The sequence below is a fragment of the Cheilinus undulatus genome, linkage group 2 (assembly GCF_018320785.1).
Source record: "Cheilinus undulatus linkage group 2, ASM1832078v1, whole genome shotgun sequence".
Taxonomy (NCBI): domain Eukaryota; kingdom Metazoa; phylum Chordata; class Actinopteri; order Labriformes; family Labridae; genus Cheilinus; species Cheilinus undulatus.
Genome location: NC_054866.1, coordinates 53,941,319 through 53,968,318, shown reverse-complemented (window position 1 = coordinate 53,968,318; position 27,000 = coordinate 53,941,319). Strand labels below are relative to the sequence as shown.

Here is a 27,000-nt window from a genome sequence, read left to right as displayed (position 1 = left end):
AAAACTCAAGATATTTTAGTCTAGTTTTAGTCAATGAAAACTCAAGATATTTTAGTCTAGTTTTAGTCAATGAAAACTTGAGATATTTAAGTCTAGTTTTACTCAATGAAAACTCAAGATATTTTAGTCTAGTTTTAGTCAATGAAAACTTGAGATATTTTAGTCTAGTTTTAGTCAATGAAAACTTGAGACATTTAAGTCTAGTTTTAGTCAATGAAAACTCAAGATATTTTAGTCTAGTTTTAGTCAATGAAAACTCGAGATATTTTAGTCTAGTTTTAGTCAATGAAAACTTGAGACATTTAAGTCTAGTTTTAGTCAATGAAAACTCAAGATATTTTAGTCTAGTTTTAGTCAATGAAAACTCAAGATATTTTAGTCTCGTTTTAGTCAGTGAAAACTCAAGATATTTTAGTCTAGTTTTAGTCAATGAAAACTTAAAATATTCTAGCCTCGTTTTAGTCAATGAAAATTCAAGACATTTTAGTCTAGTTTTAGTCAATGAAAATTCAAGATATTTTAGTCTAGTTTTAGTCAATGAAAACTCGAGATATTTTAGTCTAGTTTTAGTCAATGAAAACTTGAGACATTTAAGTCTAGTTTTAGTCAATGAAAACTCAAGATATTTTAGTCTAGTTTTAGTCAATGAAAATTCAAGATATTTTAGTCTAGTTTTAGTCAATGAAAACTCAAGATATTTTAGTCTAGTTTTAGTCAATGAAAACTCAAGATATTTTAGTCTAGTTTTAGTCAATGAAAACTTGAGATATTTAAGTCTAGTTTTAGTCAATGAAAACTTGAGACATTTTAGTCTAGTTTTAGTCAATGAAAACTTGAGACATTTAAGTCTAGTTTTAGTCAATGAAAACTCAAGATATTTTAGTCTAGTTTTAGTCAATGAAAACTTGAGATATTTTAGTCTAGTTTTAGTCAATGAAAACTTGAGACATTTAAGTCTAGTTTTACTCAATGAAAACTCAAGATATTTTAGTCTAGTTTTAGTCAATGAAAACTTGAGATATTTTAGTCTAGTTTTAGTCAATGAAAACTTGAGACATTTAAGTCTAGTTTTACTCAATGAAAACTCAAGATATTTTAGTCTAGTTTTAGTCAATGAAAACTCAAGATATTTTAGTCTAGTTTTAGTCAATGAAAACTCAAGATATTTTAGTCTAGTTTTAGTCAATGAAAACTCAAGATATTTTAGTCTAGTTTTAGTCAATGAAAACTCGAGATATTTTAGTCTAGTTTTAGTCAATGAAAACTTGAGATATTTAAGTCTAGTTTTAGTCAATGAAAACTTAAAATATTTTAGTCTAGTTTTAGTCAATGAAAACTTGAGATATTTAAGTCTAGTTTTACTCAATGAAAACTCAAGATATTTTAGTCTAGTTTTAGTCAATGAAAACCTGAGATATTTTAGTCTAGTTTTAGTCAATGAAAACTTGAGACATTTAAGTCTAGTTTTACTCAATGAAAACTCAAGATATTTTAGTCTAGTTTTAGTCAATGAAAACTTGAGATATTTTAGTCTAGTTTTAGTCAATGAAAACTTGAGACATTTAAGTCTAGTTTTACTCAATGAAAACTCAAGATATTTTAGTCTAGTTATAGTCAATGAAAACTCAAGATATTTTAGTCTAGTTTTAGTCAATGAAAACTCAAGATATTTTAGTCTAGTTTTAGTCAATGAAAACTCAAGATATTTTAGTCTCATTCAAGTCACCGAAAATCCGACATTTGAATCTAGTTTTTGCTAATGAAAACTCAGGACATTTTAGTCTAGTTATAGTTAACAAAAGCTCAAGACATTTTAGTTTAGTTCTGGTCAATGAAATCTCAAGACATTGTAGTCTAGTCTTAGTCTACGAAAACTCGACATTATAGTCCAGTTTTAGTCGACGATAACTCAAGATATTTTAGTCATAGTTTTAGTCGACGACATTAACACTGGACAGGAATCTCACAGTCATCTCAGTATTTTTAGCAGTTTTATAGTGACAAAAACAAATGCCTTCTGGATATGGAATAAAATGCTTACAAAGTTTTGGATAGTGCGGTTTGAGCCAACATTGCTTTGTGGCCCATTTTGACCAAAAACTCGCTAACTGGAGAAACTGTATCTGTATAGCCTAGCTTCCTGGCTAGGAGGCTAATGCTGCTACTGCTAGGTACCTCCTAAATACTCCTTTAGTGTCAAACCCTCCTGCATTGTCTCTTTACTCACTTAACTGTGACATAAATACTGTAGGAAAACTCAACATGGTTCAAACTAGCCCAGTTTAATTTACCTGTCTTATACATCATTGCCTCCTTGCACCCCTACCAGTCATGCAGATGTTGTTTTGTCATGTTTAATTCTTGGTCATTGAGGGCAAAGCTACTAAGACTCCAGCTCTCTGTTGTGCATGCTCAAGCTGATGAAATCACCTTTAATCACCTCACGACATTAATGTGCAGCTCATAATGCTCTAAATTTCTAATATTTGGTCTGCCTCTTCCTCCCTCTCCTTTAAACCCCCCTGTCTTTCCTCCTCTTCTTCCTCTTTGTTATGCTAACAGCTGCTGCTGCTGCTCTAGAGCGCGAGACACACAGAGCTGCTTTTAAAGAAGGAGACAGGAGCGCGAGCTCCTCTTCTTCTGTTTTTTTTTTTTTTTTCATACATCCGTCAAAGCTCCAATAGCGTTGGTGCGCGCGCCGTGGACATAATTCTAATGAAGAAGACGGAGAGGGAGAGAGGCGCGCTCCCGAGGTTGAAGGGGAGGAGGAAGCCAGCCAGCCAGTCTGTCGGCGGCGGCGCGCATGCTCGAGACAGCAGGTGCCCGTTGAGGAAAAAAAAAACTAATTTGCATTGCTAATGAGCTCCTCTGAGCCTCCTCCCCCTCCATTTTGGGGGGCAAAAAGCTTCTAATATGGCGACGTGTTTTTAATTCACAACCCATCAGGATGCAAGAAGAAAAAAAGAGGAAATAAAGATACATTTAGGACGAGGATAAGGATTTGATGGCCTACAGGCAAACAAAACAAGACTGCAAATCCTCCAGCAGGGTTACATAAAATATAATAAGCTCCATTCATTGTGAAAATGTTGATTAATTTGACTTAATGAACCGGTTTTAACTCGTTAATTATAATCTGATTTACAGGAGGAACAATGGGCGGCAGAGTGAGTCCACACACGGCGCGTAAAGAGCGATAAATGATCGATTAATCAGCCGATCGACGGGGATACTAATGGTGATCAATAGCTATAAAAGAGCAGCGAGTGAGGGGGTTCGACATGAACAACAACAACAACAGAGAGAGGCTCACACTGGATTCTTCTTTGAGCAAAACAAGTGAAGCGCCAAATTCCCAACAAGCAGCCCCCTTGTCTATTGTGGGGGGAGAGAGGCTGGCATGCGCACTCCTCCAACAAGCTTCTATAGAGGGGGAGAAGAAGAGTCTGTCACTATAATAATAATAATAATAATAATAATGGATGTTTTTACAGTGAGATTACGCGCGTTTCCAGCCTCCTGCTCGCTGACCTCGTTTACATCTCACACATGGACGCTCGGCTGTGATTATGATGTGATTTCAGCCTGCCTGTCTGTCGCCATGTGCGCGCTTCATCGAAAAAAAAATGGCTCAGAGACCCTCGCACCCCCATCATCCTCCCTCCCCCGCCCCCTTTTCTGTCTCTCTGCGCGCGCATTGTGTAATATTCTCTGCTTTATTGCACTCTTCTTGTTATTGTTGTCGACCAGGCGCGTAAACAACTTCATGCGCCTTTGGGGGGATTTTTAGATGTGCTGTTGTTCACGCGCACATGACAGGGATGACAGACGCACGTCAGATGCACACAGGAGTTCACGTTTGAGCTGTCTGAGAGCAACAAACGTGGAAATATCACAGAAATGTCAAAGAGCAGATTTACATCCCTGCAGGAGCACAAAGAAGACCCCATGTGGGATTAAAAGCGTCCAACATGAACGTCAAAAATGAAGCTCATCCGCCTCTGTTGCTCCAAAAGGCGCACAAAAAGCCAGCACAGCCCACCGAGCAGACATCCAGACTCCCTGATTGATCCGTGCTCTGCTCTGACTGAACAAAGCAATCCAACCCCGACACCGCGCTTACCCATTTGACTCATCTAATCCATTTCATTTCCCCCCCTCCAGTTGCTTCCAGAAGCAGCCACATCAACGGTTTGGGGGCAATAACGCGCGCAGCAGCGTCGCCAAACAACAGCCCCGCTCATTGTCCCCATCCGCCGCCACGGCTGTCTCCGTCTCCTCCATCCACGACAAAAACAAGCCCCTTCCTACACCAAGACCCCCCCTCCCAGTCACCATCACATCTCCTTCTTACTACTACTACCAGGTTAATTTGACCGTTAACGGCTAATTACCCGCCCACTAATCGCCATTAAACGCATTCCCGCGACCTGTAGCCTCCAATCGCTGGGAGCGAACAAACAAAAACGGTCAATTTAAGAAAATGAATCAGATGCAGAGATGGGTGCAAACAGCTGGGGGATGAAGGGAGAGGAGAAAAAGAGAAATAAATGAGTTAAACAAACCTCCTTTCGTGCGCGTAAATCCGTTTCCAAGCGCGTGGAGAGAAAGGTAATAAGCTTGTTGTGCTGGACGGGAAAAGACGCTGCCGGGGCTAAATCCTACCAGCCATCCTCTCTCTCTCTCTCTCTCTCTCTCTACCTCTGTGTCTACGTCTCTCTCTCACTGTCTGTCTCTCGCTCCCTTGCGCGTCTGCGTCTAGCTCGCTCTCTCTCTCTCTCTCTCTGTCGTTCTCAGTGTAGGGGAGACCGGGGGAAAATGCAACGGGGGGGGAGTGTTACTCATTCAGTTTCTACAAGGCAGTGGTTCTCAACGTTGGGGTCAGGACCCCATTGGGGGTCGCGAGACACTGAGAAGGGGGTCTCCAGATGCCTTAAATAAACTAAGAATATTTTTTAAATTACACTGTTGCCACTTCACACCATTTTTACCAAATTTTAACCCTTTTTCATCACTTTTAAGATCAAATTTGCCAATTTCAGCTCATTTTTTCCTCTTAAAACCCATTTGTGCCCATTTTAAACCCTTTCCATCACTTTTTTCTGCCTGTTTTTGTCACTTCTAAACAGTGGTGTGCACAGGGGGACAGGGGTGGCGGTCGTCCCCCTCCTCGTGGCCCAATTGTTGAAAAAGGCACGTGAAAGTGCCCTCTTGGGAGCCAAAACACACATTAAAGTGCCCTCTTGGGAGCCAAAACCCGTGCTAAAGTGCCCTCCTGGTTGGCAAAACACACTAAACTGCCCTTTTGGGTGAAAAAAACACACTAAACTCCAGAAGACCATTAGGACCAAGAAATACTATGAAACATTACTGTTGCAATGACTTTTATGTTGGGCCCTTTTTTGATCTATATCGAGCCAGAACTATATCTCACAGAACCAGTTTGGATTATCTGGTGCTAAAATAGTGTTAAAATGCACTAGAATACAGGAAATGGCATCTACTTCATTAAAAATGTTCTGGGGGAAGACCCCCAGACCCCCTAGGGATTTATTTATTTATTTCTGTGTTCTTCACAGTCCAGCGTTGACTCTACACAGTTCTTGTGGATGCTGATCCTAACTACAAACTAACTTGAGTAGTCTGTCTAGTTAGTTAGTTATGTGCCATTTGTATAACATGTAAACATGTCTAAAGTGCCCTCCAAAACACCTGAAACTTAGTGCCCTCTTTGGGGGCGATAATGCGCTGTATGTGCCGTTTCTTTTCTTTTCGCCCCTGCCCTTGAAAAAGTCTGTACACACCACTGCTTCTAAACCAGTTCCTGCCACTTTCTGCCTATTGTTTCCTCATTATTGCCACTATTAACCACTTTCACACCCCTTTTTGCCCAGTTTATCCCATTTTTGCCAGTTTATATCAACTTTTCATCCCAGTCCACCTAATTTCCCTCAATTTTTTGCACTTTAAATTTCAGCCACTTTTTAATCCACTTTTGATGACCATTCTTGCCAATTTAATCCATCTTTGGTTTATTTTTTGGCAACTTTTATGTAACTTTTGCCACTTTTAACTCGCTTATGTTCTGTAAGAATCCAATTCCAACACCCTCTCCAGCCTTTTTTTGCAACTATTCATTAATTTAAGCAATTTTTTCACCCATTTTAAATATGTTTCTAACAAAAGTTTTTCATTTTAAGAAGGCTATATACTACACAAATGAAAAGAAATAGATATTTTTTTCCTCAAAAAGAGTGGTTAATATGTAGGTCAGATATAACATTTGGTTTTCACTGCTTAACTTCCCAATGGACCATGGTTTTGCTGACCTCTGTGGGCCTCCAGTTTGGCTGGGTCCCAGAAATCTTCCCTTTTATCCCCCCTTATGGACAGCCTTGTCTCCACATGACTATTCTAGTTTGTTCATGGCTGTGTTCAACCACCTTCAGGTACAGTGGGGGTCCCTGGTCTCTGACAGCTTTATTTTGGGCTGAAAAGGTTGAGAACCACTGCTATAAGGGACAAGCTGATTACACACAGACCCTGTTTACACCATGCATTAAGAGCCACGCTGGGTAAGTGGATACTAAGCGATAAGTGCATACAGTGGATGACTTGATGTCTGACTGCTCAGACTGCTACAGAGGCGGTCTGGGATGTCTTCATTGGCTGTGCAGACATGATGTGTCTCATTAAAGATCGCCCCATCAGCTGAGGTGATCTGCTGTGTGCTGTTATTTTAAATCTAGGCTAAGCCATCCAATTAAAATGAGCTTTAGTTTAAGCCACAGTTTAGTCATTTTAACCTTTTTTAGTCTTTGTCCACTAAAACTCAAAAACATTTTAGTCAATAAAAAGTCCTCACATTGTAACCTTTAGTTTAGGCTGCAGTGTTTATTCTCTTTGAGCTAATTAAGCAGCCAAACTGTCACATTAATATAAACATCATGGTAGCGCTCTATCAATACTTGAACTGATTGAAAATGCATGAATGAAAAGAGTGACATACCTTACACGCAGAGGAGAACTATCATGGATTTTAGTTGTGCAACAGTCCAGCACCAGTGTTGGGAGTAATGCGTTACTAAGTAACGCATTACAGTAACTCTGTTACTTTTTACAGTAACTAGTTGTGTAACACGTTTCTTTTTGAAATTAATAACACCGTTGGGAATTTAGATCACACGTTAGTCATTACTTTCACAGCCAACAACTTGTTGATGAAGGTTAGTAAACATCCAGTTTGGCGGACGACGTGACAGAGCGGTAAGCACGTCTGCACACACAGAGACAGACACAGGCTCTGAAGTGCACACATACGTCATGGCTGAGCACTCGAGTGTGAGCTGTCTTGGAAACACCAGAATTACTTTTCCCTCCTTGGGATAAAGGACAAAAAAGAACAGGGAAGTAAACTTTCCACCTCCAAGAACAGTAATTTAAACTTCACGAAGTGCCGAATTACCTTCCCATCTCACCAGGTAAGTGAGTAAACAATAAGGTAACTTAGACGGAGATAGCGCTACATTCTTCTTCTGTGCTCTGCAACAGAGCTGCTACTACAGCAGCCGGGTTAGATAAATCAGCTGTTCTCTCAGGAAAAAGCTGCACCAGCCATGCTGGGAATAGAGCAGTGGGATAAAGTGCCATGGGGCGTCCCATACAGGTGCCGTTGGTGTGGGTTGTTCGTAGAAGATGCTTGGATGCATATCAGACGGTGCCCATGTGTTTTGGGCTTTACATTTTGGTCAAAGTTTTAGAAACAATATGACGGTGAGCAACAAGCATGGCTGATTTTTGTCCATCCAGCCTCAGCCGTGGTGTGTCTTGCTTGGTTCAGCTCAGTTATAAAAGCACGTCTTTGGTTTACAGCGGAGCTCTTACTTTGGCGCCATTTTGCCCGTTTTATGTCTCTAACACCGAGGCTGATTTCAGTCGTGTCTGACTCCTTATGACTGAGTGAACAGAGAAACGTCTACCACTCTGCAGGGCTCCAACAGTTATTTATTGCACCAAAAGTAGTGACGTTTCGATCACAGCAGTGCTTTTCTGTTTTTTTTGGTTTTTTTTTCAGCTCAGCACCTGAATGAGTGAGTTAAGGCTTTATGTTAACTAAAAACTAAGATGTAGAAGTCTCTCAGTGATGGACTTTTCCCAGAAGTTTGTTTTTTAACACCTGGTGTCATAAAAATCCATAAATGGACATTTCTACCCAGAACTGCCAAGTGGGTCAAATTTACCCCCCCCCCCCCCAAAAACATTAATTTTTCCTCCGTTTGATTTCAAACCCCTCAGATAAACACTTTCTCTCTATTCCTGCACGGTTCCATCAGAAGTCATAGATCCACCGTCTATTCTGATACAGGAGAAAAAGATGTTTATTACTGTGAAACGTCACTAGATCTGCTGGTGGTGGGGAAGGTTCACAACTGAACGATGTGATGGATCATCATCAGTGATCTAGGTCTCCTTCTGTGGATATCAGCTGTTCATTGTCTGTGCTTAAATAATCACTGTTTAGGCATACAGAGATTCTTGCCAGCTCTACTCTTCAAGGCCGTCCATGTGGGGGGATAAAGGGGAGAGCTTTCCGGGGCCCATGGAGGTCAGTGAAATCATGATCCAGTGTAACGCTAATCTGTGTCAATCACGTTTTACACCTGAATAACAACCACTGGAGATAAAACAGGAACTGGAATAACTCTAATGGAAAAATGATCAAATAATTTCAGAATAAAGGTGAAAACTGTCAAAAATGGGCATAAAATGGCAAAAAAAGTAATCAGAAATTAGTGGTGAAAGGGTGGTGAAAATGGGTTCAACTGGTGTAAGGAAGTGGTGAAAAGTGGTTAAAAAGTTGCTAAATTGGCCTTAAATGGCAAAAACTGGCAGAAATGGGTGGTGAAAAACGGTTAAAAGTGGCAAAACTGGATTTAAATGGCAAAACTTGGCAAAGTAAGTGGTAAAAAGGGGTTTAAAGTGGCCAAAATAGCTCAAAATGGGCATTAAAAATGGTGAAAAGTGGTTAAAAGGTTGCAAAATGTGATTTGCATGGCAAAAATTGGCATAAGGAAGTGGTTTAAAGTGGTGAAAATAGCTTAAAATGATGAAAAGTGGTTAAAAAGTGGCAAAATTGGATTTAAATGGCAAAAAGTGGCAGAAGGAAGTGGTTTAAAGTGGTGAAAATAGCTTGAAATGGGCATTAAAAATGGTGGAAAGTGGTGAAAAAGTTGAAAAATTGGCTTTAAATGGCAAAAATTGGCAGAAGTGGGTGGTGAAAAATGGTTAAAAGTGGCAAAATTTGATTTAAAGGCAAAACTTGGCAAAGGAAGTGGTGAAAAGTGGTTTGAAGTGGTAAAAATAGCTCAAAATGGGTGTTAAAAATGGTGAAAAGTTGTAAAATTGGCAAAATTGGATTTAAATGGCAAAAATTGGCAGAAAGAAGTGGTGAAAGTGGTTTAAAGTGGCAAAAAAATGTAGCTTAAAATGGGCATTAAAAATGGTGTGAAGTGGTTAAAAAGTTGCAAAAAATGGAATAAAGTTACTCAAAATAATTAAAAGAGGCAAATTTGGCTTTAAGTGACAATAAAGGGCGCTAAAATGGTGGAAAAAGTGAAGAAAATGGGTTAAAAGTGACAACAATGGGTTGAAGATACAAAAAGAGGTTTAAAGAAGCATAAATCAGCTAAAAGTTGCAAAAATGGGTGGTTTAGGTATTGAGAAGGTTCAAAAATAGCAAAAATTGAATGGAAGTGGCCAAAATTGACAATGTGAAAACAGATGTGCCAAAATAAAAAAAATCACCCTTTTAAATCCTTGTCTTAAATTGGGATTTGATTTTAATCTAGCCACTAGCAAGGAAGATTTACAGGTTCAGAGGTACAGGTTCAGTTCATTGGCACAAAGAAGCAAAAGTCCTGGATTTATAACCCTGGGTTTCCCTCATTTATTCCTTTAAACCCACAGGAGCCCCGCTAACGGTCTGTACCATCAAGGGTTATTTAGAACTACCTGAGATAGTTGGTTCAGTCTGTGGTGGATTAAACACGACACCAAAACGAGGGAAACCAAATAAAGATGCTAAATAAAAAGCAACACAGACATGGATATTCTAATGTCTGTTTGGAATGCTAAAATAAATTCTAGAACAATCCTATTTATGATCTCAGGGGTTTAGTGCAGAGTCAGCGCTCATGATTGTCAGACTAGTTCATGTAACACAGGATGGGCTGTTGTGATGGAGCCTGAGCAGAGCACTTAAATAAACTTTACTTCTACATGTCAGTGCTAGTCTTCAGAATGCTACTCATCAGCATCAGGATTGTTTTTAACCTGCTCTGCTCCCACATTCAGAGTAATTTTTAAAAACAGCACAGAGATGGGGAGAGGAAGAAGAAGCTAGTGTGTCTTTGGGAAACAAGCATTACTGCTGCCTAGATTGGTGCCTAAACACTGTCATATGTGATTGCATTGTTTTACAGTTCAAACATGTTTATCATATGACTATGTGAACCCAATCGGTCCCAGGTGATGGTGTATACCAATACTATTTTACCCTGACTAGATAGTATATCACTGTGTCCTTTTAAAGCATGTTTATGACAGCATGAGGGAGAAAAGCTGTTAAAAAGCCACAAGTGGGAGAAAGTTCTTTGGTCAGATGAGACCAAAATGGAGCTTTCTGGCCATCAGACAAGACAGCAAACACACCATCCCCACTTGTGGAGCAAGGTGGTGGCAGCATCATGCTGTGGGGGTGCTTCTCAGCAGCTGGAAGGCTTGAAAAAGTAGAGGGTAAAATGAATGTGGAAAATCCTGGACAATATTTTTCAGTCTGACAGAGAACTTCATCTTAAGAGTAAATTCTGAATTAATAAAGAATTATTATTATTATATTATTCAAAAGGATCTCTAATTCTCCTGTGGGGTATTAAGCTAGTAAATGCAATAAAGAAGCTTCATTTATTACAGCACATGTGTGCGTTTCTCTATGAAAACATGGCTCATATTTTTCACATAATCTATGGATGGTGGTAGTAAATGTATAAAACAGTTACAGCTGTCCCCAGTCTCCCCTATCTCTCTCTCTCTCTCTCTCAGTTGTGTGACAGAATTGGCGCGAGGGGTCACTCAGCAGGACGTTAAACGCATGTGCATCGAACAGACACTTACAACCAACGTGCAAGCACAAACAGGACGCCTTCCACGCCCCTCACTCCCCTATGGTTGCCCCTAGCAACTATAAAGACCACCAAGAGCCCCGCCCCTCACCAGACCCCCCCATCCCCTCCCTAAATTTCCTCCCCCTGCAAGAGGGTTTAGAGAAAAATGATCTGCTGGAGGGTTCATTTGCTCGAGTGCTGCTGAGCAGACCGTGATGCACGCGTGAGCTCAAAAACAGAGGGATTCATGGAGGAAGAAGGATGGAGACAAACAGAGAGAGAGAGGGACGGTGCTCGTCTGGGCGCCAACAGCTTACAACTCTCCCTGTGGTGGCTGCTCCATTCACGTTTCAGGCATTGTTTTGTACCAGTGTGTGTGTAGGCTGAGAACAATAGGGGCAAAGCATCAGGAGGGGGGAGAGCGGGGAGAGAGGGGAGGGGGAGGCCCCCCCTTTTTCAAATATCAACCATTCAGAGTGAACTGGACGAGAACAGAGAGACGGATAGCTGTCCACCCTGAGCTGGTTAAATAAATAATAAAACATCTCATGATTCTCTCAGATCTGGCCCTGGTTTCGCCAACAGCAGCCCCGGATGTTCTCTGGATGTTTCTGCTCCGCGTCCCAGTTCCACACTGCAGCTCCGTCACGTCTTCGTCACGCTTCAGACATCCACTGAAAGCCTCTCATCAGTCAAGCATCTTCGTGCAGTCTGCTCTCCTGCAGACACTTTGTTTTCAGCCCAGATGATGTCATTTTTTACACTGCACCGTATCCCAAACTGTAGGATCCCGAGCCACAAAATCAACTCAAAACCAGCAGACGGTGTCCGGCTTTCATGCACGAGACAAGAATTTAAGTCCTTCCTGGTGCTTTAGCCGTCATCCTGAACCATGTCTGCACCAAAGTTTGCTTGCAGTAACCGCAATGCTAACCTAGCTGTTAGCAAACTTTGTGCATGGAGGACTCAGCAGGACTTGAGCTCCTGCATTTGGCTTCCTTTCCTTCCAGTTTATTGTCAGTGCAAATGTCTATTTACAAGATTACTGACTTACTACAAGAAAGGTAATGCATTAGAGTTCCTTTAGATTACTAACCCTTTACAACTCCTTCACCATTGGCTATTCTCCAGCACGTAGCCGACAGTACGTCTACCTTTGAATGTGCCGTCTCTCCTGTCACTCTGCAGCCCTGTTTACAGCCCCTAATGTGTAACTCTGCAGCCCGACAACAGAAGAACAGATATGATAACCTTTAAAGGTCTTTATTCTGCTAACACTCTGACAACAAACCTCTAAGAGGCACAGAGCATTGTTTCTGTTTCAATGAAAACCATGCAACACGAGCATCTGAACCTGAGTTTGATGTTGGGGTACCTTTCTTGTCCAAGACTTCAATATAACTGGGGCAGCTAGGCCCATCATAAAACAAGAGTAAAGTAGTCTCTATTGTCATTGTACTAGTGCAATGAGATTGAATGCAATCCTTCCTTATGGTACCATTACAACAGAAGCACTAAAAATGCCAAAGTACCTGAAATTATATTAAAAAGTGCCTGAGGAAAGAGTCAAAACACACAAAAATTACCCACACAGGACGTTTACACTCACGGGCATTACTGCACAAATTCTCTTGAAAGTGCATGATGTGTACTGCTAGTGTTGTACTTAAGACCACACTATCTGACACCAAGACCTGCCCGAGACCAGAGTGTACAGAGCAAGACAAGACTAGGACTTTTGGGGCTCGAGACCGAGTCAAGACCGAGACTGAGACGAGACCAAGACCATAAAAGTCAATGTAAAAAACTGACAACACTAAACAGCTTAAAGAGAATTCCCTCTTTAATTTTTTAAAATAAATTTGACAGATAAACACAAGGAGTCTGCAACTCTTTCAAAGCACAATGTGCAAAAGTCTTAAATCTTACAGATTTGTTCAACTAACTTCTAGTAAAAATAAATCCTTGTACTTATTTAAAAGTCATTGACAAGTCTGCAATCATTTTAAATATCTGAAAATGAGATGTTTATCGAGATGTGTCAGGTGAATGAGGCCTAAAGTGTTCAGAGGTATTTCTGACTAGAAATAAGATGGACTTATGTCTGAGTTTTTGCAGGTGGAGCTATTTGCTCTAGTGTTTCTCCTTATTATTACGTTAATGAAGTCGAAGAATAGTACATCATTGCTGGTCTAGACCGGTCTTGATGGAAAATCCCAAGTCCAAGACTGATTAAAAGTGCTCTTGAGTCAGAGGCAAGACCAAGACATTCAAAATGTGGTCTGGAGCAGTGTTAATTTTGGCAGCTAATTTTAATTTTAGTCTTAGTCTTTAAAGGAAATGCATTTTAGTTTTAGTCACATTTAAGTCATTTCTGTCCTTTTTAATTTTAGTCTAGTTTTAGTCTAGTTTTACTCATCTTGACAAAAACTAAACTTAGTTTTTTGTCAGTTTTAGTTATCACAGATCTATTTCTTTTTTTTCTTTTAAGATTTGTTTTGGGCCTTTTCGTGCCTTCATTGGATAGAGGAGGACAGTGGATAGACTTGGAAACAGGGATGAGAGGGGAGGAGACACATGCTGCAAAAGGCCTCGGGCCAGATTCGAACCTGTGCTGCCCGCGTACATGGAGCACTCCTTAACCAATTGACTACCGGCACACCCCTACAAATCTATTTTTGTTGGTCTTAGTCTAGTTTTTGTCATGGATTAAAAAGGCTGTGGACAAACATTTTTAGTCATAGTTTTAGTCGACAAAATGAACACTGGTCTTGAGACCGGTCTCGAGTACTACAACACAACTTATTGCACATGAGTTTTCATTCATTTCATTGCATCAGGTCTCAGTCAGGATCAAACATCTGGATTCTGTAGTTTTACTCCATTCTTCTTTGCTAAACTGCTCAAGCTCTGTCAGGCTGCAGAGCAGGAAACAGCCCTCTTAAAGTCCAGCCACAAATTCTCTGTTGGATTAAGGTCTTGGCTTTGACTCGTCCACTCCAGAACATTCCCCTTGGTGTCTTTAAACCATTTCTGTGTAGCTTTCTCTGGATGCTTTGGCTCATTGTCTTACTGGAAAATAAAGCTTCTCCCAAGTGGGGATGATGTTTTTGTGGTGTCAGTGTTGTCTGATGACCATAAAGCTCCATTTTGGTCTCATCAGACCAAAAAACTTTCTTCTTCTTGACCATGGAGTCTCCCACATGCCTTTTGGTGAACTCTAGTCCAGATTGAATCTGAGTTTTCTTCAACAGTGTCTTTCTCTTTGCCACTCTCCCATAAAGCTCTGACTGGTGAAGAACCCGGCCAACAGTTGTTGTCTGCAGAGTCTCTCCCATCTCAGCTGCTGAAGCTTGGAACTCCTTCAGAGTAGTCATAGGTGTCTTGGTGTCCTCTCTCACTAGCCTCTTTCTTGCACGCTCGCTCAGTTTGTGAGGACAGCCTGATCTAGGCAGATTTACACATGTGACATATTTCTTCATTTCTTCAAGATTCACAAGATTCTTTATACTACAATCACTGAGACACATTACAGATTTTAACTCAGCTGTCTCCAAACCCAGCAATGCTTGAGTAATTCCAATGCCAAAAACAGTAACCAATCAAAACCGTAATCACAAAATTCCTGAAAAAGTCCCAGTATTTATGGGATTAGCTGCATGTGCTAAAGCAGACAGACTCACTTTTTACATGACTTTCCTCTGTGGTTATCCTGCTGGCTCCCTGGTAAAATTTGTATAAAGTGGGGATGAGCTGATGTGTGAAGGCGACAGGAAATATTCAGGCAGGCGCATGGAGGTTATATCATGCAACTGGTGCAACTGGTGCAATCTTGGTGCGAGGAGCAGCCTCGTACTCTCTCTGCAGGGCAGAGTGTTCTTTTCCACTCACTTGTTTTTGCTATGAATACGTTTCATTGCATGCAGGATAGAAAGACAAAAATGTCATCATAGTGTCAGACTATGACGCTTCATCCACCATCTTACAGGACTTACAACTGACCGAGAAATTTAAGAAAATTTCAGAGCCGGCTGTCCAGAAATTATCTAAAATTTCAAGGAATGCACGTGAAAAGACCTACAACATCCTGTCATTAGAACATCAAACGTTGACTGCTCCCCCGCTGGGTTCTAAACAAGTGAAAGACAGAGTCTACACCCACTTTTCTGGACATTGTCCAAAGTTTTATGTGAAAATGGTTGCCGTCCTCTGCACCTGAGATTTGCAGTATTGTCCAGTGAGTTTATTGTGTGGAGATAAGGTTGATTTTACAGCACGGTGGATGAGTTTGCTGCTGTTTATGGTCGGTGTGATAACAGGAACTTTGCACTTTCCTTCATGTATTTATGAGCAGTGTGCAGCTTTATCCATGAATGATATATTTACTGTGCAACAATCCTTCTCTTTCTTTATAGACTTTAGCGATGTGAAAGCAAAGCATTTTTTCTGTTTTCATTAATATCACTTCATATCCACTTATTACTAGAGGGGTGCAATGGCTTCAGATAAGCCAGTTAACCGAGGGGTTATCGGATGAAACATGTTAACTCCTCACAGAAAGGCCCGGGCTGATCTAGAATTGCCACCTGGTGGTTACTTGGCTACATGAGATGTGCAATTAGCAGAAAGTGAAAGTACAAGATTAATGGCTAAGTGGTTTTAAACCTCAACCTGTACCTCCAAAAGCTCTTCAGTTTATCCCACAGTCAGAGTCGGTATTAATACAAAGTTTGAAGAAAATCACTCAAAGTGTTTTTGAGATATCACAATCACAAGCAAGGGTTCAACATGAGGCCCGAATACAGTGACCTTTGACCTGCAACCAAAATCTAACCAGTTTATTCTTGCATCAGAGCCTATTCACAATGGCACAAAACTCCTGAAACTTCTCTAAATTCAACAAACCAGCAGAGTATTTTAAACCCTGACTTTACCCAGAAAATTTCCACTGAGTCACCTGCAAACTGCAGATAAGTCAGGATATCGTCTGGGAAGATGCTGCGTATGAGAGACAAGGGCTGGAGTGAACATTTAGGTAAAGTTAAGGAAAATCAGCTGAGTTGTTTTGGAGAAATTCATCTGAAAAAAAAAAAAAGATGAACATCAGGCCCAAATACTCTGACCTTTGACCTACAGTCACCAAATTCTTCCTGCTTGTCCTTAAAGCAGAGTTGACCTTTGAGCAAAGTTTGGAGATAATCTTTCAAAAAAATTCTTGAATTATTGTGTTCACAGACACGGCATTGACGTGAGGCCCAATGACCCTGACCTTTGACCTACATCCTCCAAGATCTAACCAGATTATCCTTAATCTAGAGCATGCCTTGACCTTTGACCTAAGATTTTCACATTCTTGGGGGTGTATCCTTAAGTCAGAGCAGAAATTTTTGTAAATTTTGAGACCAGTCCCTCAAAGCATGTTTGATATTTTGCACTTACAAGCAAGGGATAAACATGAGGCCCAATGACCCTGACCTTTGTACTACTTCCTCCAAAATCTAACCAGATCATCTTTAATCTGGAGCAGACATTTGGAAATCCCTCAAAGCATGCTTGAGATATTAAATGTACATGCAATAGATTAACATGAGGCCCAATTACCCTGACCTTTGACCTATGTCCACCAAAATCTAACCAGATAATCCATAATCTGGCGCATGCTTTGACCTAAGATTTTCATATTCTTAGGAGTCTATCCTTGAGTTGGAGCAGACATTTGTGTAAAGTTTAAAGAAAATCCCTCAAAGCATGCTTGAGATATTAAATCTATATGCAATGGATAAATATGAGGCCAAATGACCCTGACCTTTGACCTACTTCCCCCAAAATCTAACCAGATCATCCTTAATCTGGAGCAGACATTTTTGTAAAGTTTGAAGCTGATCCTTATAAACCTTCTAGAGACACTAAGTCCAAACGAACATGGCTGAACCCCGAGTTTCCGTTAGTTGGTAATTACCGGTCATTGGCCGGTGAAAAGGGCGGAAGTTCGGCAGATAAAAATATAACCGGTCAAAATGTCCGGCAGAAAACATGCAAATGACCAGATAAGTAAATACTGAATACTTGCATATTATATTTTGTGTAACCTAGAAGATATGTTGCGAGAACGCGTTAATATAAACTAAAAGTTGCCTAATCTAACTACATCTACTGTCCTGCGATGCTGGGATTGTTTATCTCCTCAGACGGCAAGCACATGGCTAATTATGTATGCACAATGACGTCAAAGCGAATCTATCTCTCTACTGCGCCTGCTCATTACTGCTGGAGACTCTGCAACAGTCTTTGCTCTGCAGGGAAAGTTTAACCAGAGCTTTCGCATAAAGCAGAATTTTAATCTAAGTGAGGTTTTCCTGGTTAACCAAAGGCTTAATATCATCAGCGGTATGGAGGGATTTTGAGTATGTCATCATTGTGAGTAATGAAGAGGCTGAATCAAAGGGAACGGTACAACTGAGCATCTGAAACACCGATGCAGCAGCAGAGAGAGAGAGAGGCCTACGCTGGCTAATTAGCAGAAGTAGTCTTGGATAAGCCGTCAGTGAGAGGAGGACTGAACCGGACTATCTGCTTTGCAGCTTTTATCTTTTCGGGACTAGTCCAAATAAACCAGGATGGTTGGATTTACTGGTTTATTGGAGGTTACAGTGATATCATCATGGGGACTGATATTAGCAGCTGACGGTAAGACTCATTTTTCATATGAAATATAGTTGTAACGCAGTGTCCAGCTAAGAGAGCACTTTTGTTATGTGTTTGGATACTTCGTTGTTGTCGGTGGAGGACTGTATTTTGCTGATGTGAGCAACAAAGAACTTAGCGGCCAATGAGCTAACAGGCTAACGGTGCTAATGTGACGCTAACTGTTGTTTATGAGATTAACGTGGGCGTATATTGTGCATCAGACTGCGTGTGTAAGGAAAAGCGCGCAGCCTTCATTTTGATACTTTAAACCACTTACACAAAGAACAATAAGAGAAAGTCTTTGTGCAGTCGTTTCTAGGTCTAATCACGTGTCTACCAGTTTTTAATAAAGGGGTAAAAATTGAGTCAGGTTTACTGTTGGATTGGTTTCTACTGTCTCGGTTTTTTGGGTCAGGTCTGGAAATAAAAACGTGTCCTCTCTCCCATTTAGCGCAGACTTGTGTATCAATGTGTCACAGAATATCAGATTTATGCGTTTTGCTGCTGTTAATGCAGCAAAATAAAAGCGGGTGTCCGGTAGCTGTTCTAAATGGCTGGAATTCTTGAGGACTGCCGGTCATCTTGACCGGGGACAAAAAAGTCTAGCGTCAACGCTGATTGCACCCTCCATGTTTTTTATTTTACCATTTTGCTCTTTCCACTTCGCTTTTTTAACATTCGCTAGTGTGCTTCCCCAAGGAATCGCCTTCATACGTCACAATGCTATGAACTATGGGTAATTCCCTCATACTGTGCCCTCATATGCCCACTCCTGGAAAGGGTGCAAGAAGGTCTTCAAAGGTCTGCGAGAGATCCCTCAGGGACTTTAAAATCTGACGGTGGGACAGCGCTAAGGCCTCACCGACGTAGCAGGAATGCCTCAATGTCAGAGTGTGGACATCAAGACTGTGCCAGTGAGGCCCAATGACCCTGACCTCTGACCTACAATCTCCACAGTCTGAGCTGTGCATCCTATAATCTGAGCTGACATTGAGGTGAAATTTGAAGATAGTCACTCAAAGCAATCTGGAGATATCATGTTCACTTGCAAGGGATGGACACAGGCTGAATTTCCTTGCCCTCCAAAATCTGATCAGCCTGAGTGGACATTTGTACGAAGGCTGAGGAGAATCCCTTTAAAAATGTGGAGATGTTGTCTGAAACAGTGCCCCCCCCCAGGTCTCAGCTATTGCTGATGCAGAGTCATAAACTCTAGAAATGCTATCCTGACATTGCTCTATGGAGAAAGAACACACCTTTAGAAAAACTGAGTTATTAGGATTCACAGTTATAGGTGTCCACTAAAGGACAGAGAACAGCTTCTTGTCCCCTCTAACCCTCTCTTCTTCGCCTCCCTCTCAGTAATTTAATGCCATTGTAACCACTCATCACAGATGCCTCAGCTGCTCTCAGATCATGAAAAGCCAGTTTGATGTCTCAGACAATCCAGCTAACAGGTAGCCTTTAATGTGACATCATCTGTCCATATTAACCTGAAACACCTGATAGACGCATTCGTAATGAACCAATCAGAGCAACGACAGGCCTGCACAGCCACCGAGGGGTCATGAGTGTCATATCTATGAGTGGGCTCATATCTAATGATGATTAAAGGAGTGACTGCAGAAATATAATGAAATATTTACATCAAAGTTTAAACAGATGAATACTGTGAAGTGATGTATGAGCTCAGGAGCTAGCGAACTAAACTCTCTTCTCTTCTCTTCTCTTTTCTTCTCTGCTTTTCAGCATTGATAGTTCCTTTCCAGATGTTAGAGCTGCCCACACCATAGGCACTAATGCAACCCCATACCATCAGAGATGCAGGCTTTAGAACTGAGCCAGGAGAACAAGCTGGATGCTCAGGACACGGCGTCTGTGGTTTCATCTGACCACAGAACAGTCTTCCATGTTTCCTCAGTCCATGTTAAATGAGCTTTGGTCCAGAGAAGACAGCGGTGGTTCTGGATCCTGCTCACATATGGCTTCTTCTCTCCATGATCCAGCTTTAACTGTCATTTGTGGATGGCACGGCCAACTGTGTTGACAGACAATGATTTCTGGAAGTGTTCCTGAGCCCATGCAGTGATTTCAGTCCAGAATCATGTCTGTGTCTGTTTTAATGCAGTGTCCCCTGAGGGCCCCCTCAGCCTCGTCCCTTGCTCACAGAGATTCTCCAGATTCTCTTCTGATGATTTTAGGACTGTAGATAGTCGGAGATTTAAAATCTTTGAATTTTACACCGAGGAACATTTCACCATTTTTAGACACGGTTTTTGCCAGATTGGTGAACCTCTGTCCATCTTTACTTCTGAGAGACTCTGCCTCTCTTAAATGCTCCTTTTATACCCAGTCATGTGACTGACCTTTTGCCAATGAACCTAATTGGTTGCAAAATGCTGGCAATCATTGACTTACTTTTTTTTATTTTGCACAGTGCCCCAGCTTTTTTGGAATCAGGGTTGTAATGTAAATGTACTGACATGATCAGACTGTTGCACTAAGTTAGTAAAAGCACTGGAGTAAGAATCCTCATAGATTCCTTTGTTTTCCTCAGACATCAGACTCTATTGAATCCTCCCTCAGACGCAGGAGTCGCTGCTCTGCAGCTGCATGGAGCTTCCTGTTATGTTTGTACTCTGGCTGTAAAAAGAGGCCATCTTTTACTGGGTGAAGTCCTGTAGAGAGATTTGGCAGTGCTCCTCTCATCTCTGAAGCTCATTAATTGAAATCAGAATTGAGCATAGAGGAAGATGGAGTGAGAGAGCCAGACAGCGATGTGTCACTCAGCGTGTCTCTGAGTCTGAAGTGATTGAGAGGATGATTCAACGTGACAGCCGCCAGCCTCCTGCTTCCTCCGCTCCCATCCCTCCTCTGTTCGATGTGCCTTTGAGCAAAGCTCGTCCGCCTCCTAAGAGCTGCTCAGTGACCCGCAGTAACAGGTTGTTTCTCGCTCAGAGAACACTCGCTGTCCGTCTGGAGAAAAGGTCAAAAAGAAAATTAAAGTCGTTCAGTTTCTAACGATTAAAGACGTCATAAAAATCCTCAGCCGGCCAATAAAAACATCTCAGATATGTGAAGGCAAGTCGGGCGAGTTTTAGTGACTCTGTCATATTAAAAAGTGGAGAGGAGGAAAACCTGCAGCTGTAATTCAGCGGCAGGAGTGCTGAGTCAGACTCGTTCTGCTCCACATCACCACTGGACCGTCTGCAGATCGGTCCATATGCTCACCTAATGAGGCTTCGACAGCAGGAACACCTGCACCCCAACACAAAAATGAGCACTCATTCAGTGTATTTGAGCTGACTTTGACCTATCTGCTCACATGTTGATGCTGCAGTCTAAAACCAGTTGAATGCAGCGTTGAAAGCAGGACCAGGTAGCAGCCATTGCTGTCCTTGATGAGTCCACATGCCTTTATCAGTCAGGAACATTATCAGTGCTGGTAAAAACCTCCAGAGGTATCAGGATTCAAAATATTTGGTGACAACGAGGACTCTTCTCTGATGATAAAGTCCTGATGCACTGCAGTTTGTGAAATGATGAATGTAAAAATAGCATAAGCAGCACTGATAGTCAGGCCCTGCTGCATGTTTGAAAGCTTTAACCTGGCTTCAACACTAACCTTGGCTGCTGTCCCATAAGTCATCCCCCACTCGCATCCTTGTGCCCTACCCACTGTCTTCTATAAAAGTGGTTCTCAACAAGGGGGTCAGAGACGCTGTGAGGGGGTCCATAGATGCCTTAAAAAAAGAAAGAAACTACGAATATCTTTCAAATGAATTAAAATTAAATTTTTACTCATTTTTTATTGAGACATTTGAATGATATAAGTTAAACGTAAAATAAAAACAGGATCAATTGGTGAGATTTATGCTGCATTTAAAAAAATAATCAAAGAATCTGTAAAAAATAAGTTTACATTCAGAATTGTCAGGGCCCCTGATAAACCCAGAGAATGGGCCCCTGTAACCCAGAGAATGGCCCCTGATAAACCCAGAGAATGGGCCCCTGATATACAGAGAATGGGCCCCTGTAACCCAGAGAATGGCCCCTGATAAACCCAGAGAATGGCCCCCGATAAACCAGAGAATGGGCCCCTGAAACCCAGAAAATGTACCCCTGATAAGCCCAGAGTATGGCCCCTGATAAGCCCAGAGAATGGACCCTGATAAACCCAGAGAATGGGCCCCTGATATACAGAGAATGGCCCCTGATAAATCCAGAGAATGGGCCCCTGATATACAGAGAATGGCCCCTGATAAATCCAGAGAATGGACCCTGTAACCCAGAGAATGGCCCCTTATAAAACAGAGAATGGGCCCCTGATATACAGAGAATGGCCCCTGATAAATCCAGAGAATGGGCCCCTGATATACAGAGAATGGCCCCTGATAAATCCAGAGAATGGACCCTGTAACCCAGAGAATGGCCCCTTATAAAACAGAGAATGGGCCCCTGATAAACCCAGAGCTGCCTCGTCCTAAGCTTTTTGCCCGCCATGCTTCCATGGCAGTCATGTGACTGGAGGTATTATTTACTTTATAGATTTGAAACATTTTTAATGTATTCTGTTGACACGTTGCCACATCTCTGAGTTCCCTATCACAACTTGTGTTCTGCAGTCCTATAAAAGTGCTGGGGTATTCTAATATTGTGTTATGAAGTTTGCCCTGCATTAAAACCAGATTATCCCACTTTGACCCACCAGTGGAGAATGGACCGTTGCACTTTTGCCCTGCAGAGGCAGCCAGAATGTCCCTCTTTGGCCTCGTAGTATGAACCAGACTAATGAGTGTGCTAATTAGGCTCCACAGCTGTAAGTGGCTGTGACTGCACACACATACACAAAGGCGCTCAGACATACACATACTGAGCTTCAGGGCAAAGTTGACAAACATGCCAACATGGTTTCATCTTTAATTCCCTCTTAAGTCCCTCTCTATTCCTCTTTTTCCCCTCATCCCTTCATTCTGTGCTCTCCTCCTGCCTCCCTCTTATCTACACCTACGCATTAACTTCCACCATCGCCCTTTCATAAACTCTCTCTCTCTCTCATCCCATCTTATCCCCCTCCCTCGCTCTCTATCTCAACCTCATTCCCCTGCCGCCTCCATTCTTTCATTTCTCCATCACTCCATCACTGCTCTCTGATTTAAAAACATCCTGCTGCTGCAGAAGCTGAATGAAAAATCATCTATCTATCTATCTATCTATCTATCTATCTATCTATCTATCTATCTATCTATCTATCTATCTATCTATCTGACAGACAGACATAAATACATAAAGACATTAGGAAAGGAGGTCAAACATGCACGTAGACATGCATGCTCAAGCACAGTTGCAGAAACACACAAAATAATCCAAACAGAGCCAGTCCAATGTCATCTGGATGTCACCAGACAGAGAGGTGTCTAGAGAGAGTCTCTGCCTCTGGTGACAGCAGTGTGTGTGCCCGTGTGTGTAAACAGCGACGCCAACACAGGAAAAAACAAACAGAGGATGGAGAGCGACAGCAAAAAAACAACAGACAGACGGCGAGACAGACAGAGGAAGAAATGAGACAGAAAAAAGTGCCAGACCGTAGCATTAAGACAGAGGGAGAGAGAGAGAGAGGGAGCTAGAGGGACATCAGCATAGACTGGGAGAGAGAGAGAGAGAGAGAGGGAGGGAGGCATCGATGGGAGTGAGAAAGATGATGGGGTAATGAAAAGAGAGAGAGTGAGTTTGCCTGAGGACACGGCCGAGCAGCCTTGGCATGCCTGGCTGAAGCTGTGGCTACTGGGTGATATATAACAGTCACTGGGGTGTCAGACAGACAGAGGAGAAGAGATGGACTCACCAGATAGACATACAGAAAGAAGAACACAGACAGATATAAAGGCATGGAAAGGAAGACATTAGGGGACACCAAATGGTCATATGCTTGGTAAATGGTGCTGAATGTGTGGGGGACTGTAAATCTCAGGTATATAGAGCGGGGAATATGGGTCTCTCAGATGTATTTTTTAAATTAAAATTTTAATTAAGCCTTTATTTTAGCAGAAATATTCTCTCTGAGATTCAAAATCTCTTTTACAAGAGTATCCTGGACAAGAGTGTTGGCCAAGTCAGCAGCAGGAGAACACTTCTAAGAATTTTAGATGTTTAAGCGTTGGTTTTGTTACTGTAATAGAGAGACTTTTTGTTGTGATGAGATATTTGTGTTACATGGTTAGAGAGTGTAAATGACTTTGAAAGGAACTGGTGTTAATGAGACTAAAACTGATATGGAAAAAAGGTGGTTAACGAAGTTTAAGTGGAAATTATTGGTTGAATTTTGGGGTTGGACAAAGTCAGCAGTTTTGTATTTGTAGTCCTCGGGAAAACAAATAGTGTAAGGAATACTTAGGGATAGAAAATAACATCAATACAAGGAAATGCATTGGATTACATTGGATTTAACATGGCATTGGGTAAGTGTTTGCACGGTACTTAAAAGTACTGCATTGTGGTGGCATAAAGAGGACTCAGGTTGATAAATGGTGTAAGGAATGGTTAAAAATAGGAAATGACATCAATACAAGGAAATGCATTGGATTAAAATGTATTCAACGTGGCATTGGTTAAATGTTTGCAGAAGTAGTGCATTGAGGTGGCATATAAAGGACTTGGGATAACAAATGGTGTTAGGAATGGTTAGGGATCAATAAGAGGAAACAAATGAGATTGCACTGGTTTAGAAATATAACTATTAAGTGTTTTGCAATGTAGATAATTAGAAGTATTGTACTGTGTTGCATATAGAGGACTCGGGATAACATATGGTGTAAAGAATGGTTAAAAATAAGATATTACATCAATACAAAAAAATGCATTGGATTACATTGGATTCAATATGCCACTGGTCAAGTGTTTGCACTGTACTTAGAAGTACTGCGTCAAGGTGGCATATAAAGGCCTCGGGATAACAAGTGGTGTAAGGCAGGGGTCATCGAGTACCTTTGCACATGGCATGGGCCCTCCCCAATTGAGATTTAGCACCAGTTTTAATACATTTTTTACATTTTTAACCCCTTTTTGATACTTTTTGCCACTTTATGCCTCTTTAACCCAATTTTCGCCATTCTTTAACCCCCTTTGAACCACTTTTCCTGCATGTTTTATCCCCTTTGCATCACTCTTTTATTCATTTTTTGCCACTTTCTTATATCTTTGCCACTTTTCACCCATTTTGCCACTCTTAAAAGCCTTCCTTGAAACCTTCTTGCTAATTATTGCCCCTGGGTTCCACTCTTTAACCCCTTTTCACTACTTTGCCATGCGATTTTTGGCTATATGTTTGCCTCTTTTTGATACTCCAATCAAAATGTTGCCATTCTTTAACCCCTTTCAAATCCATTTTCCTACATGTTTTATCCCCTTTGTGCCACTCTTTTATCCATTTTTGCAACTTTTCTTGTATTTTTGCCTGTTTAAACCATTTTCACTGATGATCAGTGGTGTAAGGAATGGTTAGAAATATTAAATAACATCAATACAAGAAGATGCATTGGATTACATTAGTTTAAGTATATCACTGGTTAAGTGTTTGCATTGTAGATAGTTAAAACTATATCGCTGGGGTGGCATGTAGAAGACTCAGGATAACAAATAGTTTTGGAATAGTTAGGGATAAGGAATGGTGTCAGTAAGAGTATTTGGTTGAAGTGGGTTACAATGGATTCAATATGTCACATGTTTGAAATGTAGTTAAAATTATTGCATTGGGATGGCATAGAGGTCTTGGGAAAATAGAAGGTGTGGGGGAATACAAATGGCTTTAGTGGAACCTGCAAGTTGTGTAAGCTTTGGTCTAACTTTTGTTAGGATTTTTGTGTGGGGACATGAAAATTGGGCTCCATTGGGAGGACATTGAAATTGCATTTGGGATAGCAAATGGTGGTGATGGCAGAAAACTGTGATGAAATCAACAGTTATTTGCAATAAATGTGTTGATTAAATCAGAATCACTAGATAAAGGCACTGGGGATAACACATGGCTGTAGGGATAGTGTGGGATAGAAAACAGTAATGTATGGCTCAATGGGGATGTGTTTGCTGCTGTCTGGGATGAGGAAATTAAATTTTGGTATCACTCAGAATGGAGGGAAATGGTGGGATTTCATTTAGTATTTTTGGGATGTCAGTCGTGAAACTTTTATTGGTGTTGTTATCCTCCTAAAAGTTGGGCTGTTAGGTAGTATATGTGGTAGGGCATGCATATGATGCTGGGGATAACAGCATCATATGGAAAGTTATGGACCAAAAATGTTACCATCAAAGTTAAAATAGTTTGGATAAATTGGGATTAGGATTGCACTGGTTGGTGTCTGGGAGGGTGTTGCTTTAGGATAACATAGAGAGGACGTCAGGGATAGTAAATGGTGTAGAGGACGTCCTGCTAAAATTTCTGGCATAAAAAGTAGTTGTTGAGTGTGTAAGCATTGGTATTATTATTATTGGAAGAACATCTGTGTTGGGATGAGAGAATGATGTTGCAACCATGCGGTGCATAAATGGCATCTGGGATGGTAAATGGTGAATATGAAAGAAAAATGGTAAGGAAATGGCATAACAAATAGTTAATTTGTGGGGTTAAGAGGAACTGTTGGTTGAACATTGGGTTATAGATAATAAACATGGTTGAATTGGTACATCACTTATGTGGCGCTTGGAATCCAAATCATGGTCTGTCTTCAGAAATGATATCAGTGACGGTGGATGTCAAAGGTGGAGATGGGATATAAAATGGCACTGGTGTGGTATTTGCAATATGGGTGATAAACAGTGTTGAACTAGGATGGCATAGGGAAGACTTTCAAATGAACTTGTGTAAATTAAGGGAACTATAATACTAAAAAAAATATCTGGCAAATAAAGTGTTGGTTCAGTAGCAGCCGTGGTAGGACTTGGGCAGCTTTTTTTCTGTAGGGATCACAAATGGTGCTTGGAATAACAGGTGTTGTTGAGATGGTAAGGGATAGAATAACATCAGAAAAAGTAGTGTGATGGTCGAGCTGGGATTTAACCCTTGTGCCCTCCTCAAATTTACAACCCTCTGGACACCTTCGAGGCAAAAATGTACACCTACTGAAAAAAATGCCATTAAATCACCATACATCAATAT

At 41.1% G+C, this 27,000-nt stretch overlaps 1 protein-coding gene across 1 annotated transcript in view; it reads right to left on the bottom strand.

The window, feature by feature from the left end:
• Positions 1 to 4,669, bottom strand: part of si:ch211-137a8.4 (golgin subfamily A member 6-like protein 2) — an 89,315-nt gene extending 84,646 nt beyond the window's left edge. The window contains exon 1 of the mRNA XM_041796252.1: positions 4,566 to 4,669. The gene's annotated coding sequence lies outside the window, so the exon portion shown is untranslated. The remainder of the gene's footprint in view (positions 1 to 4,565) is intronic.
• Positions 4,670 to 27,000: the final 22,331 nt, after the last annotated feature.